This window comes from Cryptomeria japonica, unplaced genomic scaffold (genome assembly GCF_030272615.1).
Source record: "Cryptomeria japonica unplaced genomic scaffold, Sugi_1.0 HiC_scaffold_471, whole genome shotgun sequence".
NCBI lineage: Eukaryota > Viridiplantae > Streptophyta > Pinopsida > Cupressales > Cupressaceae > Cryptomeria > Cryptomeria japonica.
This window is the reverse complement of record NW_026729291.1, coordinates 15,001-28,939: the sequence shown is the minus strand read 5'-3', so window position 1 is coordinate 28,939 and position 13,939 is coordinate 15,001. Positions and strand designations below refer to the sequence as shown.

Below are 13,939 nucleotides of genomic sequence, written 5' to 3'. Positions count from 1 at the left end.
GAAGTCGGAGCCCGGTTTGCCCCGGGTGCGCACCTCGCGTGCACCTTCGCCGGGGTGGGCACCTCGGCTGGGTTGCGCGCCCTGGTGCGCACCAAGGAGCGCTCCGAAGTGTGCTCCAAGGTGCGGCGTGCACGAAGTCGGAGCCCGGTTTGCCCCGGGTGCGCACCTCGCGTGCACCTTCGCCAGGGTGGGCACCTCGGTGCGCACACCTTCTCAATGTTTTCTTGCCTTTTCTGGAAATTGGTGAAGGCAGCGCATCAAAGGTGCGCACCTCGGTGTGCTCCGAGGTGCGAACCCGAGAGCGCTCCGAGGTGCCCACGAAGTCGAAAGTCGGGTTAATTGCATTGTTTTCCCCGGGTGCGCTCCGAGGTGCGCAACATCGGCGCGCACCAAGGAGGGCTCCGAAGTGTGCTCCAAGGTGCGCACGATGGCGTGCACCTCTGGTGCGCACGATTCGGAGCTCGGTTTGACCGGGGTGCGCACACCTTGGCTGGGTTGCGCACCTTTTGTGCGCTCCAAGGTGCGCACGAAGTCGGAGCTCGGTTTGCCCCGGGTGCGCACCTTCGCCAGGGTGCGCACCTTGATGCGCACGCCTTGGCTGGGCTGCGCACCTTGGTGGGCGCCATGGTGCGCACCTTTCGTGCGCTCCAAGGTGCGCACGAAGTCGGAGCTCGGTTTGCCCCGGGTGCGCACCTTGGTGGGCGCCATGGTGCACTCCGAGGTGCCCAAGATTGGTGCGCACCAAGGAGCGCTCCGAAGTGCGCTCCAAGGTGCGCGCGAAGTCGAAAGTTGGGTTAATTGTCCGGTTTGCCTCGGGTGCGCACCTTGCGTGCACCTTCGCCAGGGTGGGCGCCTTGGTGCGCACACCTTGGCTGGGCTGCGCACACCTTGGCACCCGCGTTTCCTTCATTTTAAATTTTTTTTTTTTACAATCTCTCAAGTGGGAAATTCTATAATCTCAACTTTTTTTGCCTTTTCAGGAAACTTTTGAATGGAGCGCATCATTGGTGCGCTCCGAAGTGTGCTCCAAAGCTCTCTCCAGCTGCGTGCACCTGCCCCGGCCGCGCACCCGGCCCCGCCCAGCTTCGCTCACCTGTCCCGGGCGTCTGGTGCGGAACCTTAGAGTAAGAAACATCACCGTGCACCTTGGCCAACGTGCGCGACTCGACCGAGCGCGCACTGGCCGAGGTGCACACCGATTTCACCTGGGTGCGCGCGCAGCACCTCGGGCGCACCGGGGTGCGCGCACAACGCCCGGGTTGCACCGTGGCCTGTGTGCTCGGGGCGCCTCGGGTGCGCGCTCGGTGTCGCCCCCCGCGCGCGCGGTAGTGCGGGCAGCGCACCCCGGCCCGGCCCGGCCCCGACGAGAACGCAAACGGGCAAAAGGTTTATTCAAATAGCATTGCGATGCCCGGCGAAAAACTAAAAAAGGGTGCAACACCGGGACTTCCCGGGAGGTCACCCATCCCAGTACTACTCCGGCCCAAGCGCGCTTAACTGCGGAGTTCTGATGGGATCCGGTGCACTAACGCTGGTATGATCGCACCCGTTATGAGCTTGTCGCAGTGTGTACTTAGCAAACCGCGACCCACGTGCGAATCCACCCCGGCCACCCACCCCCGTCGAGGTGCACACCCTCCCTCGCGAAGTGCGCCCCGTTCGCCAAGTGTGAGCCCTGCCCGGGTGCGCGCACCTTGCTAGGGCGTCGGGTGTGCACCCGGCCCGGCCTACGTGCGTGCACCTGTAGGGGGCGTCGTGTGCGTGCAGTGTCCCGTCTGCAACGCGGTGCCCACACACCACCTCGGGCGCAACGACCTGCGCTCACATGTGGGCCGAGTGCACCTTGGTGCATGTTCGGGGCGCCTCGGGTGCACGCTCGATCTTGCCCCGGTGCACCAAGGCGCTCGGTTTGCCCCGGGTGCGCACTTGGTGCAAGGTGGGCACCCAAAATAGGGATCAAGCACCAAAACACAAGTTTCGGGATGCAAAATGGGACCCAAGGACCACAAATGCGTTCCAAGACCCATGATGGGTCCACGAGAACAAAAATGTGTTCCGAGACTTAATAAACAAATATTGGGTTTTAGGAGAAGAAACATGCTCTGATGCCCAAAACGAGAATCGACCCCGAAAAGGCCACAGGCCAAAAGTGGGATGCGAGACAAAAAAAAATGGGACCCGAGGACCAAAATTGGGTTCCCAGGTCGAAGACAGGGCAACCGGACAAGAAACGACCTCTAAGGCTCGAAATGAGTCCCGACGACTAAAACTTGACAAGAAGCACCCATCAGGCACCCAACTCGACACCCATGGGATGCCGACCCACCCGGGCTTCCACCTAGCACACCTTGGCACCCACCCACCCTCGCACCCAACCTCGCACCCAACTTAGCACCTTTGAACCCACATTGGCACTCACCCTGACCCTGGCACCTTGGAACCCACATTGGCACTCACCTTGACCCTGGCACCCACCTTTGCACTCACCTTGGGACCCACCCTGGCTCCCACCTCGGCACCCACCCAGACACCCACCTTGGTTCCTTGGCACCCACCTTGGATCCTTGGCACCCACCCCGACACCCACCTTGGCACGCAACTTGGCTACTTGCCACCCACCTTGGCTCCTTGACGCCCACCCCGACAACCACCCCGTGACCTACCCTGGCTAGGGTTGGTGCACACCCACCCTGGTGCCCACCTTGGCACCCACCCTATGACCCACCTTGGCACGCACCTTAGTACCCACCCCGTTACCCACCCTAGGACCCACCCCGTGACCCACCTTGGCCAGGGTGGGTGCACCCACCCTGGTGCCCACCTTGGCACCCACCCATCCTAGCACCCAGCCTGTGACCGGGCTTGGAACCCAACCTTGCACCCGCACCCGTCTTGGCCAGTGTGGGTGCGCACCCATCCTGGCACCCACGTTGTGACACACCCTTTAACCCACGCACCCTAGCACCCACGTTGGCACCCACCTTGGAACCCAACCTAGCAACTTGGCACCCACCCCGTGACCCACCTTGGCATCCACCATAGCAGTCGCCGACTTGGCACCCACCTCGGCACCCACCTTGACACTTGTGGACCCACCTTGCCACTCACCCTAGCATCGACCCATCCTAGCACCCACCCTGGCACCTTTGCACCCTAGCACTCACCCATCCTAGCACCTAACCTGTGACCCACCTTGACACTCACCCTCGCACCCACCTTGGAACCCAACCTAGCACCCACCCACCCTGACACCAACCCTAGCACCTACCCACCCTTGCACCCACCCTGTGACCCATCTTGGCACCCACCCATCCTACCACTCAACCTATCACCCACCTTCTCACCCACCTTGGCATCCACCTTAGCACCCACCCACACTGGCACCTTGGCACCCACCTCGGGCAAGGTGGGTGCACACCCACCCTGGCACCCAATTTAGAACCCACCGAGCATGTTACCCACCTTGGCACCCACATTGCAGCCCACCCTAGTACCCACCCTATGACCCACATTGGCATCCACACCCTAGCACCCAGGCACCTCGACACCCGCCTTGACACCCACCCTAGCACTGAACCTGTGACCCACCTTGGAACTCACCCTAGAACCCACCCACCCTGTGAACCACCTTGGCATCCACCTTAGCACCCACCCACCTTGGCACCCACTCTAGCACTCACCCATCCTAACACCCAACTTGTTACCCACCTTGGCACCCGCCCTCGCGTCCACCTTGAAACCCACCCTAGCACCCACCCACGCAGGAGCCCACCTTGGCACCCAACCTAACACCCACGCATCCTGGCACCCAACTTGTGACCCACCTTGGAACCCACCCTAGTACCCACCTTTGAACCCACTATATCACCAACCCACCTTGGCACCCACCCTATGACCCTCTTTGGAATCCACCCTAGCACGCACCCACCCTGGCACCCACCATGGAGCGCACCCTAGCACCCACCCACCTCGGCATGCACCTCAACACCCACCTTGGTGTGCGCACTGCGCCAACCTCTCAAAGACCCTATGTGGTGCGCTCCAAAGTGTACACCTTTGGTGCGCTCCAAGGTGCGCACCTTTGGTGCACACCGAGGTGCACACCAAAGTGTGCACCGAGGTGAGCACCAAAGTGCACTCCAGGGTGCACACCAAGGCGTGCACCTTTGGTGCGGTCAATGCAAACGAATTCGGAAGTTGGGGTCGATGTCCTAATCGCTGCTGCAGACTACACGTATGAGAATCGGACAAATAGCTTTATATAGGGGAGGTGTTGCGTTTGATGGGTCGACTCCCCTGGTTGTGTGCACTGCACCAACTTCAAAGACCCTGTCTTGTTTAAGAAGTCAAAAGTTGGGGTGGATGTCCTAATCATTGCTGCAGTCTACGCATGTATGAGAATCAGACAAATAGCTTATATAGGGGAGGTGTTGCATTCGGTGGGTTGACTCCCCTGGTTGTGCGCACTGCGCCAACCTCAAAGACCCCGCATAGCAGAAGAAGTCGGAAGTCGGATTTTGGTGAGCACCAAGGCGTGCACCTTTGGTGCGGTCAACGCAGACGAATTCAGAAGTTGGGGTGGATGTCCTAATCGTTGTTGCAGGCTACACATGTATGAGAATCAGACAAATAGCTTATATAGGGGAGGTGTTGGGTTTGATGGGTCAACTCCCTTGGTTGTGCGCATTACGCCAACCTCAAAGACCTTGTTTTCGTTAAGAAGTCAAAAGTTGGGGTCAATGTCCTAATGGCTCCTGCAGGCTACACATGTATGAGAATCGGACAAATAGCTTATATAGGGGAGGTGTTGGGTTTGATGGGTCGACTCCCCTGGTTGTGCGCATTACGTCAACCTCAAAGACCTTGTTTTCGTTAAGAAGTCAAAAGTTGGGGTCGATGTCCTAATTGCTCCTGTAGACTACACATGTATGAGAATCAGACAAATAGCTTATATAGGGGAGGTGTTGGGTTTGATGGGTTGACTCCCCTAGTTGTTCGCATTACACCAACCTCAAAGACCTTGTTTTCGTTTAGAAGCCGAAAGTTGGGGTCGATGTCCTAATTGCTCCTGCAGGCTACGCATGTATGAGAATCAGACAAATAGCTTATATAGGGGAGGTGTTGGGTTTGATGGGTCGACTCCCCTGGTTGTGCGCATTGCGCCAACCTCAAAGACCCTGCATTGCGGATGAAGTCGAAAGTCAGAGTTTGGTGTGCTACAAGGTGTGGTCGAAGGTGCTCACCTAGGTGTGCACCTTTGGAGCACAGGAAAAGTGCCCTCCAAAAGTGCGCACCTTTGGAGTGCACAAAAGTGCCCTCCAAAAGTGCGCACCTTTGGAGCGCAGAAAAGTGCCCTCCAAAAAGTGCCCTCCAAAAGTGCGCACCTTTGGAGCGCAGAAAAGTGCCCTCCAAAAAGTGCCCTCCAAAAGTGCGCACCTTTGGAGCGCAGAAAAGTGCCCTCCAAAAAGTGCCCTCCAAAAGTGCGCACCTTTGGAGCGCAGAAAAGTGCCCTCCAAAAAGTGCCCTCCAAAAGTGCGCACCTTTGGAGCGCAGAAAAGTGCCCTCCAAAAAGTGCCCTCCAAAAGTGCGCACCTTTGGAGCGCAGAAAAGTGCCCTCCAAAAAGTGCCCTCCAAAAGTGCGCACCTTTGGAGCGCAGAAAAGTGCCCTCCAAAAAGTGCCCTCCAAAAGTGCGCACCTTTGGAGCGCAGAAAAGTGCCCTCCAAAAAGTGCCCTCCAAAAGTGCGCACCTTTGGAGCGCAGAAAAGTGCCCTCCAAAAAGTGCCCTCCAAAAGTGCGCACCTTTGGAGCGCAGAAAAGTGCCCTCCAAAAAGTGCCCTCCAAAAGTGCGCACCTTTGGAGCGCAGAAAAGTGCCCTCCAAAAGTGCGCACTTTTGGTGCGCACCAAGGCGCTGGTTCGGTCGTTGCAGGCGAGTTCGGAAGTTGGGGTCGATGTCCTGAGCGGAGGTGCAAACTACACAGGTGTCGGAATCGGACAAATAGCTTATATAGGGGAGGTGTATGCTTCGATGGGTCGACTCCCCAGGTTGAGCGCACCGCGCCAACCTCAAAGACCCTACGGTATGGATGAAGTCGGAAGTTGGGTCCGATGACCGATTCGATTAGTAGGTATGCTCATGAGGTCGGAATTTGGGTCCGATGACCTGCCATGTGCAGGAAGGCGAATGTTGACACTGTGCGTTGCAAGGTGCACACCAAGGCGCTGGTGCGGTCTTTTTAGTCGAGTTCGGAAGTTGGGGTCGATGTCCTGATCGGAGGTGCAAGCTACACAGGTGTGGGAATCGGACAAATAGCTTATATAGGGGAGGTGTATGCTTCGTTGGGTCGACTCCCCGGGTTGAGCGCACCGCGCCAACCTCAAAGACCCTACGGTATGGATGAAGTCGGAAGTTGGGTCCGATGACCGATTCGATATGTAGGCATACTCGCGAGGTCGGAATTTGGGTCCGATGACCTGCCACGTGCAGGAAGGCGAATGTTGGCACTGTGCGTTGCAAGGTGCGCACCAAGGCGCTGGTTCGGTCGTTGGAGGCGAGTTCGGAAGTTGGGGTCGATGTCTTGATCGGAGGTGCAAACTACACAGGTGTGGGAATCGGACAAATAGCTTATATAGGGGAGGTGTATGCTTCGTTGGGTCGACTCCCCGGGTTGAGCGCACCGCGCCAACCTCAAAGACCCTACGGTATGGATGAAGTCGGAAGTTGGGTCCGATGACCGATTCGATATGTAGGCATACTCGCGAGGTCGGAATTTGGGTCCGATGACCTGCCATGTGCAGGAAGGCGAATGTTGGGACTGTGCGTCGCAAGGTGCGCACCAAGGCGCTGGTGCCGTCGTTGCAGTCGAGTTCGGAAGTTGGGGTCGATGTCCTGGTCAGAGGTGCAAACTACACAGGTGTGGGAATCGGACAAATAGCTTATATAGGGGAGGTGTATGCTTCGATGGGTCGACTCCCTGGGTTGAGCGCACCGCGCCAACCTCAAAGACCCTACAGTATGGATGAAGTCGGAAGTTGGGTCCGATGACCGATTCGATACGTAGGCATATTGGCGAGGTCTGAATTTGTGTCCGATGACCTGCCATGCGCAGGAAGGCGGAATTTGGGTCCGATGACCGAGTTGATGGCGTGCCATGCGCAGAAAGGCGGAATTTGGGTCCGATGACCGAGTTGATGTTGATGGCCCGCCATGCACAGGAAGGCGGAATTTGGGTCCGATGACCGATTTGAAGGCGTGCCATACGCAAAAAGGCGGAGTTTGGGTCCGATGACCGAGTTGATATTGATGGCCCGCCATGCGCAGGAAGGCGGAATTTGGGTCCGATGACCTGACATACGCATGGAGTCCGACTCGGGGGCCGATGTTCGATTCGATGACTTGCATTGTGGGTAAAGTCGGAAGTTGTGGTCTTTGACCCGATTCGATGACCAGACTTCGGCTGCTTGAGAATCGGACAAATAACTTATATAGGGGAGGTAGTGTTCTCGAGCATCCTCCCCCCGTGCCCGTTTATGTCGATTGATGCTGGTGCTCGACTGGTTGGAGCGCTCGGATGCAAAAATCTTGCACCAGGATTTATCGATTGTGATGGACACGGCAAGTCTCCTGATTGCTATGCAGGAGCTCATCGTGAATCTCTATGCGGCCTTGGTATGGACTCGACCTGCGGAATGGTTCGGCAATGGTAGTCGCTCCAACACGTCCTTGCAATGGCCACAGAGGTGATTCGACTAGAGCTCCAGTCTAGCTTTTGGGTTGCTTGGCGGACTGGTATAGCCGCGATCGAGTTCCGGCCATGAACGTTTTAGATAGCTCTTGGGCTTTCTGGGACGGAAGTCGGAAGTTTGGGCTGTTGTCCGATTTGATGACCATTCTTCGGATGTGTGAGAATCGGACAAATAACTTATATAGGGGACTGTGTTGTCTCACGCAGCCCCCTCCGTGCCCCTCTATCTCGACCGATGTTGGTGCTTGAAAGGGTTGGGATCGCTCGGATTTATAAACGTGCACCACCATTTGTCGAGTGTGAGGGACGCGGCAGGTCTCCTAAATGCTATGCGGGCGCTCTCTGAGAATCTCTATCCGGCCTCGACACAGACTAGTCTTGCTGAATGGTTTGGCACTGGTAGTCGATCCAACACGTCGTTGTTGTGGCCGCCTAGGCGATTCGATTCGAGCCCCCGTCTAGCTTTTGGGTTGCTTGGCGGATTTTGCCCTATCCGCAAGTGAGCTCGGTCCCTAAACGTTCGAGAAACCCGATTGCTATGCGCCGACTCTCTTTCTTGCGAGCCTCCATCTAGCTTTTGGGTCTCTACGGAACGGAAGTCGGAATCTGGGACCGTTGTTTGATTCGACGAGGCAGACTACGGTTGTGCGAGAATCGGACAAATAACTTATATAGGGGAGGTGTTGACTGGAGCATTCTCCCCCGTGCCCCTCTAACTCGACCAATGCTGGCGCTCGAACGGTGGTAGCGCTCGGATTTTCATTGAGCGCCAGCATTGGTCGATTTAGAGGGGCATGCGAGATTCCCGAATGCTATGCGAGGGCTCTAACGGAAATGTCTATTGGTTTCGGTATGGATGCAATTGCGAGTGGTTCGGCAAAGGTAGTCGTTCCGATGCGTCCATGTCGTGGCCAAATCGATAATTCGATTTGAGCCCTCGTATAGCATTTGGGTCTCTCGATGTGATTCCGCATTCCAGTCCCTTTGGGCACTGCTTGAGCCGCATCCCAGGGGGTTCCCTTCCCAATAATCTGCCTCGCAACCCGATTGCTATGCGGTGAGGCTCCTCGGCCGCCTCGGAACTATCTGTGTATCAGACGCATCGCGGGATAAGGGGTTGGCAACGGTAGTCGCCCCAAGCGCGTCCGATGCTTGGACCATTCCGAGGCGGCCCTGAAGCCTCTTCCGTCTAGCCGTTGGGTCCTTCTCGCCGCATCCCTCGCCTCGCACCCCGATTGCTATGCGGTGAGGCTCCTCGGCCGCCTCGGAACTATCTGTGTATCGGACGCGTCGCGGGATAAGGGGTTGTCACTGGTAGTCGCCCCAAGCGCGTCCGATGCTTGGACCATTCCGAGGCGGCCCTGAAGCCTCTTCCGTCTAGCCGTTGGGTCCTTCTCGCCGCATCCCTCGCCTCGCACCCCGATTGCTATGCGGTGAGGCTCCTCGGCCGCCTCGGAACTATCTGTGTATCGGACGCGTCGCGGGATAAGGGGTTGTCATTGGTAGTCGCCCCAAGCGCGTCCGATGCTTGGACCATTCCGAGGCGGCCCTGAAGCCTCTTCCGTCTAGCCGTTGGGTCCTTCTCGCCGCATCCCTCGCCTCGCACCCCGATTGCTATGCGGTGAGGCTCCTCGGCCGCCTCGGAACTATCTGTGTATCGGACGCGTCGCGGGATAAGGGGTTGTCACTGGTAGTCGCCCCAAGCGCGTCCGATGCTTGGACCATTCCGAGGCGGCCCTGAAGCCTCTTCCGTCTAGCCGTTGGGTCCTTCTCGCCGCATCCCTCGCCTCGCACCCCGATTGCTATGCGGTGAGGCTCCTCGGCCGCCTCGGAACTATCTGTGTATCGGACGCGTCGCGGGATAAGGGGTTGTCACTGGTAGTCGCCCCAAGCGCGTTCGATGCTTGGACCATTCCGAGGCGGCCCTGAAGCCTCTTCCGTCTAGCCGTTGGGTCCTTCTCGCCGCATCCCTCGCCTCGCACCCCGATTGCTATGCGGTGAGGCTCCTCGGCCGCCTTGGAACTATCTGTGTATCGGACGCGTCGCGGGATAAGGGGTTGTCACTGGTAGTCGCCCCAAGCGCGTCCGATGCTTGGACCATTCCGAGGCGGACCCGAAGCCTCTTCCGTCTAGCCGTTGGGTCCTTCTCGCCGCATCCTTCGCCTCGCACCCCGATTGCTATGCGGTGAGGCTCCTCGGCCGCCTCGGAACTATCTGTGTATCGGACGCGTCGCGGGATAAGGGGTTGTCACTGGTAGTCGCCCCAAGCGCGTCCGATGCTTGGACCATTCCGAGGCGGACCCGAAGCCTCTTCCGTCTAGCCGTTGGGTCCTTCTCGCCGCATCCCTCGCCTCGCACCCCGATTGCTATGCGGTGAGGCTCCTCGGCCGCCTTGGAACTATCTGTGTATCGGACGCGTCGCGGGATAAGGGGTTGTCACTGGTAGTCGCCCCAAGCGCGTCCGATGCTTGGACCATTCCGAGGCGGACCCGAAGCCTCTTCCGTCTAGCCGTTGGGTCCTTCTCGCCGCATCCCTCGCCTCGCACCCCGATTGCTATGCGGTGAGGCTCCTCGGCCGCCTTGGAACTATCTGTGTATCGGACGCGTCGCGGGATAAGGGGTTGTCACTGGTAGTCGCCCCAAGCGCGTCCGATGCTTGGACCATTCCGAGGCGGACCCGAAGCCTCTTCCGTCTAGCCGTTGGGTCCTTCTCGCCGCATCCCTCGCCTCGCACCCCGATTGCTATGCGGTGAGGCTCCTCGGCCGCCTTGGAACTATCTGTGTATCGGACGCGTCGCGGGATAAGGGGTTGTCACTGGTAGTCGCCCCAAGCGCGTCCGATGCTTGGACCATTCCGAGGCGGCCCCGAAGCCTCTTCCGTCTAGCCGTTGGGTCCTTCTCGCCGCATCCCTCGCCTCGCACCCCGATTGCTATGCGGTGAGGCTCCTCGGCCGCCTTGGAACTATCTGTGTATCGGACGCGTCGCGGGATAAGGGGTTGTCACTGGTAGTCACCCCAAGCGCGTCCGATGCTTGGACCATTCCGAGGCGGCCCCGAAGCCTCTTCCGTGTAGCCGTTGGGTCCTTCTCGCCGCATCCCTCGCCTCGCACCCCGATTGCTATGCGGTGAGGCTCCTCGGCCGCCTTGGAACTATCTGTGTATCGGACGCGTCGCGGGATAAGGGGTTGTCACTGGTAGTCGCCCCAAGCGCGTCCGATGCTTGGACCATTCCGAGGCGGACCTGAAGCCTCTTCCCTCTAGCCGTTGGGGCTTTCTCGCCGCATCCCTCGCCTCGCACCCTGATTGCTATGCTGTGAGGCTCCTCGGCCGCCTTGGAACTATCTGTGTATCGGACGCATCGCGGGATAAGGGGTTGGCAGTGGTAGTCGCCCCAAGCGCATCCGATGCTTGGACCATTCCGAGGCGGCCCTGCAGCCTCTTCCGTCTAGCCGTTGGGGCCATCTCGCCGCATCCCCCACCTCGCACCACGATTGCTATGCGGTGAGGCTCCTTGGCCGCCTCGGAACTATCTGTGTATCGGACGCATCGCGGGATAAGGGGTTGTCACTGGTAGTCGCCCCAAGCGCGTCCGATGCTTGGACTATTCCGAGGCGGCCCTGCAGCCTCTTCCGTCTAGCCGTTGGGGCCATCTCGCTGCATCCCCCACCTCCTCGGCCGCCTCGGAACTATCTGTGTATCGGACGCATCGCGGGATAAGGGGTTGGCAGTGGTAGTCGCCCCAAGCGCGTCCGATGCTTGGACTATTCCGAGGCAGCCCTGCAGCCTCTTCCGTCTAGCCTTTGGGGCCATCTCGCCGCATCCCTCGCCTCGCACCCCGATTGCTATGCGGTGAGGCTCCTCGGCCGCCTGGGAACTATCTTCGTATCGGACGCATCGCGGGATAAGGGGTTGTCACTGGTAGTCGCCCCAAGCGCGTCCGATGCTTGGACTATTCCGAGGCGGCCCTGTGGCCTCTTCCGTCTAGCCGTTGGGGCCATCTCGCCGCATCCCCCACCTCGCACCCCGATTGCTATGCGGTGAGGCTCTTCGGCCGCCTTGGAACTATCTTCGTATCGGACGCATCGCGGGATAAGGGGTTGTCACTGGTAGTGGCCCCAAGCGCGTCCGATGCTTGGACTATTCCGAGGCGGCCCTGCAGCCTCTTCCGTCTAGCCGTTGGGGCCATCTCGCCGCATCCCCCACCTCGCACCCCGATTGCTATGCGGTGAGGCTCCTCGGCCGCCTTGGAACTATCTTCGTATTGGACGCATCGCGGGATAAGGGGTTGTCACTGGTAGTCGCCCCAAGCGCGTCCGATGCTTGGACTATTCCGACGCGGCCCTGTGGCCTCTTCCGTCTAGCCGTTGGGGCCATCTCGCCGCATCCCCCACCTCGCACCCCGATTGCTATGCGGTGAGGCTCCTCGGCCGCCTTGGAACCATCTTCGTATCGGACGCATCGCGGGATAGGGGGCTGTCACTGGTAGTCGCCCCAAGCGTGTCCGATGCTTGGACCATTCCTAGGCGGCCCTGAAGCCTCTTCCGTCTAGCCGTTGGGGCCTTCCCGCCCCATCCCTCGCCTCGCACCCCCGATTGCTATGCGGTGAGGCTCCTCGGCCGCCTTGGAACCATCTGTGTATCGGACGCATCGCGGGATAAGGGGTTGGCACTGGCAGTCGCCCCAAGCGCGTCCGATGCTTGGACCATTCCGAGGTGGCCCTGAAGCCTCTTCCGTCTAGCCGTTGGGGCCTTCCCGCCCCATCCCTCGCCTCGCACCCCGATTGATATGCGGTGAGGCTCCTCGGCCGCCTTGGAACTATCTGTGTATCGGACGCATCGCGGGATAAGGGGTTGGCACTGGTAGTCGTCCCAATCGCATCCGATGCTTGGACCATTCCGAGGCGGCCCTGCAGCCTCTTCCGTTTAGCCGTCGGGGCCTTCCCGCCGCATCCCTCGCCTCGCATCCCGATTCCTATGCGGTGAGTCTTCTCGGCCGCCGCGGAACTATACCTGTTATTGCTACTGCATCCTTCGGCTGGTAACCTCCTCTGCCGCCTTGGAACGTTCTCTTTGTCGGACGCGTCGCGGGATAAGGGGTTGGCACTGGTAGTCGCCCCAAGCGCGCCCGATGCATAGACCGCTCCGAGTCGACCTTGCTTTCAGCCTCTCACATGCATAGACCTCTCTGAGTCGACCCTGCAGCCTCTCACGTTTAGCCTTTGGAATCTCGCCTCACAACATGATTGCTATCCTTGATGCATCCCTTGCCTCGAGCCCTGATTGCTTTCTTGGCTGCATCCCTCCTCTCCTCACAGCCCGGTTGTCATCACTGCTTCATCCGTCGCTTCATGCATTCTGGCTGCTGGGCCCTTCCCACCGCACACCTCGATTGCTATCTCTTCTGCATCACACACCCCGATTGCTATCTCTGCTACATCCCTCGGCTCTCACTTCTGCATCCTTCGCCTCACACCTCGATTGCTATCAATGCTGCATCCGTAACCTCACACCCCGATTGCTATGCGGGGAGGCTCCTTGGCCGCCTTGGAAATTTCTGTGTGTCGGACGCACCGCGGGATAAGGGGTTGGCACTGGTAGTCGCCCCAAGTGCGCCCGATTCTTAGACCGCTTCGAGGTGACCTCGTAGCCTCTTTCGTCCAGGCTTCCTGCCTTCAACGCCCTTTTTACACCTCGATTGCTATGCGCGGGCTCGTTGGCGTCTATCACCTCTCTGCGAAGAGTGGCACGATGATTGTTGGGGTAAATCGTAGCAGTCCGATCTCTGGCCTTGGGCCATTGTGAGGGCTGATCGATTTCCTGTGCGCATCTCGTGTTCGCCCAGTAACAGACTCGACGACTTGTAATCGGTCTTGTTCCCGATTGTTCCTGGAGGTAGTCTTCGGAACTCTTGGATTTGACCTGTCACTCGAACTGTCCTCTTCCGAGGATGCTTGTGTGTGTGTGCTTGTGCCATTTCCTTGGCGGTATTAACGAGATATTAAAGAGCGGAGTGAGCGCCTCGCCCAGCTATGTTTGGGGCTCTCACTCCCTTACCCGGTGTGCGACCGCTTTGCACGTAGGTTGCGGAGCATCGCGACTCTTTCGATGTTTGGCGGTTGTCTTCCGGTGATGCGTTGGTCCCGAAGTGCACGTTACTAGCATTTCTGCCATTGTTCTCGATCTTTGGCACGTTCCT

General features: G+C 58.9%; 1 non-coding gene across 1 annotated transcript; it reads right to left on the bottom strand.

The window, feature by feature from the left end:
* Positions 1-1,429: 1,429 nt before the first annotated feature.
* On the bottom strand, positions 1,430-1,548 carry LOC131871839 (5S ribosomal RNA). The gene has a single exon (XR_009370033.1). It is a non-coding gene; the product is annotated as a 5S ribosomal RNA (ribosomal RNA).
* Positions 1,549-13,939: the final 12,391 nt, after the last annotated feature.